The sequence below is a fragment of the Leptonychotes weddellii genome, chromosome 1, assembly GCF_054177405.1.
Source record: "Leptonychotes weddellii isolate Sample4059 chromosome 1, ASM5417740v2, whole genome shotgun sequence".
Taxonomy (NCBI): Eukaryota; Metazoa; Chordata; class Mammalia; order Carnivora; family Phocidae; genus Leptonychotes; species Leptonychotes weddellii.
Window position 1 is genome coordinate 93608759 of NC_138369.1, and position 6265 is coordinate 93615023.

At 34.2% G+C, this 6265-nt stretch overlaps 1 pseudogene; it reads left to right on the plus strand.

Moving 5' to 3' along the window:
• The first annotated feature begins 4830 nt into the window (after positions 1-4830).
• On the plus strand, positions 4831-4959 carry LOC115944379 (U4 spliceosomal RNA; annotated as a pseudogene).
• Positions 4960-6265: the final 1306 nt, after the last annotated feature.

Below are 6265 nucleotides of genomic sequence, written 5' to 3' on the forward strand. Positions count from 1 at the left end.
GCAGAGGACTTCACCTCGAGGTCCTGTTTCATCTTCTTTAAAACAGGAATTATAAAAGCAACTACATTATATATAAATGAACAGATTTAATCTGTGAATGTTAAATGCAAAGTAAACATCATGTCAGTATGTTATTATTTTTACCATAGATGTAATATTTTGAATTCTTCAATTAGTATATAAGTTACCATACACTTTAAATTCCAGAGCCAGAAAGTCTTTTTTTTATTCTTAATATGAGAAAAGGGCATTTTGTATGGTTTTCTCACTAATTTTACCAAGACCTTTTGTTCCCCAACTCTTTAACTTAAAAGAACCCCATGTTTTCACTATATATTGACTCTTCAAATTATTTGATTTGCAGGAAGCTGGGCTGTATTGCCCACAGTAAATTAAAAACCTAGGAAAATCCTAATACAGTATGGCCACTTTTCCTGCTCTTGCATTTAAGCTATTTTAATTGAAGAATATGGATTTATAGACTCTTAGAATTAAAAGCAATCCTATAAGGCAAAACACCTGATACAGGTGCCCTCACTCACTCATACATACGTATATTCTGCTCATTTGTTAGCACTCCTTAAGGGCAAGGACTGTGTCTTATTTTAATTCTGTAGATCTTGCCATTGATATAGTACCTGCGCTGGGGCAATGCTTATTCAGGATGGAATACATTTATTCCTCCATTAAGTATATATTGAGTAATAAATGCCAACACTTGGATAAGCTATGGAGTTATAAAGACAAATAGAACAGTCTCTGCTTTTAAAGAAATCACCATACCAAAGTGTTATAAAAAAACAACTAAATATTATACAGTAAGTGCTAGATGAGATTGATGGGCAGAGTGTGACAGGTTATACATGAACTGCAGGGAAGGGGGAATGACACCTGTGGTCTTACACTTGCTCTCCAACAGCCTTGGACACAGGAGTGGACATAATGGGGCAGAGAGGGTGTATCCTACAATGGCCAGCTCTTTGGATAGCAATGGGTAATTCAGAAGCGTGGTTGGGCATGTAATAAGGGGACTATGAGGACTTCTGGTAAGTCCCTATCTTTTGGGGTTTTGAAATCTCCATCTAATGTTGATAACAAGAGTCAAGGAATGGGCCGGACCAGAAAGAAGAGGCTTCCTCATGTTTGGCAGGCTTGAAAGCCTGAGACAGTGGGCCTCTCAGAGAATTATCCCTCAGTGTTAGCCACACCCCTCCTAAGTGGTTCTCCAGGGGATGCATAGTACCAAGAAGCTCACTCCTGGGTAAGGCAGCCCTTTGTACTGTCAAAAGATTCTTTATGTTAAGCCTTTATCTACCTCCTTGTCATTACCAATCATCAGTGCTGATTCTACCATCTGGAACAAGATATAAAATTAAGCCCTCTACCATGTAACATGCATTCAAACAAAAGAAGACCCCCTCAATTATTATGATATCCTACTTCTTTTATGTTAAGTATGTCATAAAAGTTCTTTCAACTTCTATAATTCCACAGACTTTATCACTCACTTTTCTCTCTCTGAAGTACTCTATTAGTCAGTGATCCTCTTAAAATATGGAACCTGGGACCGGACACTCCGTAAGGCCCCACATTGTACTGAAATAGCTTCAGAGGAGACCAAATTTGTATCTTATAGAACAGAACACAGTCTGCAGAAAGAACATGGAAGCACTTTGCAAACTGTAAAGCCCATTTACAAAAACACAGTATAATACTCTGTAGATTTGCTTTCGTGTTCTTTAAATTGCATACATCAAAGGACTTAAATGACTTTGTTCAGAGCGAGTGGCTCAGCAATACCTGCAATAAGAAAAGGCAACCTTAGTTATTTCTTAATTAAGACTCTTGTAGCATAAGGAGGTGTTGGGAAATTAATTTGACAGCCTAAATTAACGTGCATTACTTTAACAATTATCTCTGATTTATTTTGGAGAAGCTAAGCAAGTATTGATTCATTTCTCCAGCCTTCTATGAGTAATCACATTCAAAGCAAACAACATCAATTATTAAGAATCTGCTTTTGCATGGTAACTAACTTTATACTGAAAGAGTGAATGTCAAAATGCATCAGAAGAGACTGAGTAGATTTTTTTGATAACTTTAAGAAACCCTCACAAAAAGCTAACTTATTTGCAAAACATGTCTTAATTTCTTTCTATATTTTCAGAGAATCACATTTTGGTGCTAGAAAGAAACTCAAGGATCATCCAGCCCAATTCAAACAGAAATACATGGAGTTAAGAAAGATTTATTATGGGGCACCTGGGTGGCTCAGTCGTTAAGCGTCTGCCTTCGGCTCAGGTCATGATCCCAGGGTCCTGGGATCGAGTCCCACATCGGGCTCCCTGCTCAGTGGGAAGCCTGATTCTCCCTCTCCCACTCCCCCTGCTTGTGTTCCTGTTCTCGCTGTCTCTCTCTGTCATATAAATAAATAAAATCTTTAAAAAAAAAAAAGATTTATTATGAAAGCTGAATATTTAGTAACCTAATTTTTATATCACTAGCAAAAAAAATTTAGCTGGAGCAATTAATACTTAGATATTAATACTTAATACTTAATAATTAATACTTGGCCATCATACAATATAAATGTGACTCAAATGTGGTTAAGGACCAATCCTAGCTGAGCCTAACTTAGAAGAGGGTGAGGAGACACAGTAGTAGGTAATGCTTCATTTCTTCTATCTAGGTAAAGTTCTGATATTTGAAGTTCAGAGTCAATTCTACTGGTCATTAAAAACATGTCAAAATGATTTGTTGATGTAAAATACGGTGGTAGTGTTTGATGATTAAGTGTGGGTTTTTAAATTTTGTTTGTACTAACTTTATGTATCCTCTAATATTTTTTTGCACTACCTATATCTTATTTGTCATTTGAAGAGTCATATGCATTCATATTTTAGAGAAATATATTTTCTGTTTCTGATTATCTGATAGAAACGGAAAACGAGGAGGTGACAAATGACTTCCTATTGCAAGTCTAAGTAGATTACACTTATCTAAGGATTCTTTTTATTTTGGTATTTAACCCTCTTTTCCAACTCTCTGGCCTGGTGGGAGCTGGACTAGGGGTACCCAAGCACCACTGCCTATGAGAGCCTTCACTCGGGCTCTTCCCACCCAGATTCAAGTCCTTCCCAGCCCCTTCTCTCATCTCCATTTACAAATCAGAGGCCAAGAAGGGGCAGCAGGCTGCCTGCAGGGCTGCTGGCTCTGTGCAGCTTTCTTTTCCCTGCCCTAGGAGTAACCTACAGATGACTATATATAGAAACACTGGCAACAGTGTTGTGGTAGATTTTTGGCTGGTTTAATAATTGTTTCTCTTTTCCATCTATATATTCTAATTTTTCCATATGGTAATATTATTTCATCTAAAAGCCAGTGAAAATTCTGTACGATATGGTTGTGAGCAGCAGTGCTAGATACTGCTCAAAAATGGCTTTTTAAAATAGCTCAATTTTTATTATCTGCAATGCAGGAAGGCTGCAGAATTTTAGAAGAGGTTGGGATTAGTGATTTGCTTGTGATTACACAGCAAGGAAATGGAGAGATTCTAAAAGAATTTTCATCAAATAAATACCTTTTCCTGACATGTTTATTTTTTTCTGTTCTTTTGTATTCAGTCTTAAAAGCGGACACAATTCAGTAAGAAAGAGAAAAAGAAACCTTGGAACCACTTAGCATTTAAGAATAAAATGTATTATACGATGGATTTTTTTCCCCTCAAAAACTAACATTTGCTCATTTTTCTCTACTTTAATAAACATCCAAGGCTAAATTGCTTCATAAGACCTGAATGTGGAACAGTAAGATTTGAGGGATTAAAAACTTACTTTGCAAGTATATAACATAAACAGGAACAAAGCTGATATTGGCAAATGCTCAAGGTAGGGAAATGCAGGGGAATGACAGTGATTTTTGGAAAAAATTAAGTCGGTTGTAGAACATTCCTATTCTGGTTTTGTAAGCCAATCTAAAAAATTTTTAAATAGATGGATTGAGCCTATTTACATTGATCAATATAATGTATAAGTTTGGTCTTTTATAACCCAGAATTATATTTACTAGGCGTCTTTCATTAAGTAGTCTATTTTCTTTGCTTTTTAAACTTTTTCTTTTATTGTGTAATAGTTTTTAAGATGTATATTTTTTTAATTACCTCTTTTAATACTTTTAATGTCTGTAGTCCCCTTCCTCCTTAGTTACATGTCAACTATTTTGTCAACTTCAAATAATTTCCTTTGACTTCTACCTCTTACCCTTGCATCCATTGAGTGTATTCTCTCTTCTCATTTTTTTTGATGTGTTACTTTGATGGAACAAGGAATATTTACATACTAATTTTTCTCTCTCATTCTCACCTATGTTATAGTCTTAGATCTACAATTAAGTATATTTAATCCTCATAACCAGTTCTTTTACTGGTTTCCTTAATCATCTCTTAGTTAAATGAAGTTCATCTTTTAGTAGATTCCTTAGGAAAGACTCATAGGTGGTAGCCTTAATATTTGAAGAACAGCTAGGCTGGACATAAAATCCTTTATTTACCCCTTCTTTCTTTAAGTTTATAGAGAAGTTTGCTGCACTCCTTCTTGCTTTGATTGTTGCTGACAAGAAGTCTGATGCCAATCCTATTCTTTTTCCTTTGTAAGTGACTTTGATTTTGCCTGGAAACCCAGAGGGATCTTTTATTTCTAAAGTTCAATGATTTTACTAGGAGATGTCTCACAGTTTACTATTTTGCATTTATTTTTTGAGATAAAAGATGAATATTACATTCAGTATACCAATCCAAGTCTTCCTTTATTTCAGGGAACTTTTCTTGAATCAAAATATGCACAGTGGCAGTATCGTAGCCAATGAGGTTTATCCGAGGTGCGATTATTGCTACTTGAAAACTTTTCCCAATTAATACTATGAATCAATTAAATATTACTTCCCTTTCATTGAGAACTAGGGTGCTGGAAAAAGGGTTATGAAAAACTTTTTTTTTTTTTTACTCTGTGTGTTCTGTGCTACATGTTACCTAGGCAAAAATAAATAAAACAGTTTAAAAAACCAGAATATTCATTTAATATATTGAATATGCTATTCATTTTTCATCACTCATCAGAATTAGGATGAAATACTAAAGGTACCTGGATATTGGGCAGATGCTGTACAAAACAATTTAATGAAAGTAGATATTGTGTCTTTTATTAGGTCACTTTTAAAGCCACTACTCAATGTTATATTTTTGAATATTCACAAAAGAAATTAGTCGATTAGCTTAGAAGCAATAAAAAGTGTTTCTTCTGGAAATCTGATTTGGATTTTCAACTTGTATATACTTAAGTATGTCATCATTATGTTTTATTCCTCTCTTTGGCAATTAAAATTATAATATAAGTTACAATTAAAAATTTTTAATTAATCAAAAAATAGAATTATGATATGATCCAGTAATTTCCTCTACTGGGTATTTACCCAAAGAATATGAAAACACGAATTCAAAGGGATATATGCACCATTATGTTTATTGCAGCATTATTTACATAGCCAAGGTATGGAAGCAGCCCAAAGGTCTGTCCATAGATGAATATGTGGTATATATACATGTATAAAATGGATTATTCAGCCATAAAAAAGAATGAAATCTTTCCCTTTGCAAGAACATGGATGTACCCAGAGGGTATAATGCTAAGTGAATTAAGTCAGTCAGAGAAAGAAAAATACCATATGATTTCACTCATATGTGGAATTTGAGAAACAAACAAAAAAAAGGAACAGACCAAAAAACAGAATCTTAAATACGGAGAACAAACTACGGGTTGCCAAAGGGGAGGTGCATGGAGGGATGGGTAAAGTAGATAAAGGGGATTAAGAATACACTTGTATTGATGAGCACCGAGAAATATATAGAATTGTTGAATCATTATATTGTACATTTGAAACTACTGTAACACTGTAATTTAATTACAAAAAATTAAAAATTGTAAGAGAAAAAATCAATCAACTATAATTGTATTACTGAGAGTAACATCATATCTTTGTTCTTAAACAGAATTTAAAATAACTAGAGTCAAATTTGTGATCTCTCCATAGTTAATGAACAGGATTTTATGGCATGCCTTTAACAAATAAATTATGAAGTCCATTCTTCTATTTCTGTCCCTATCCTTGTTTTAAGTTAATGCTTTGTAGCACAAACGACTTCCAGAAAACCTCAATAAATATAAGCTAGCTGTATTTGTTTTTCCTATTTTGATATATTTTATAGAGCTCT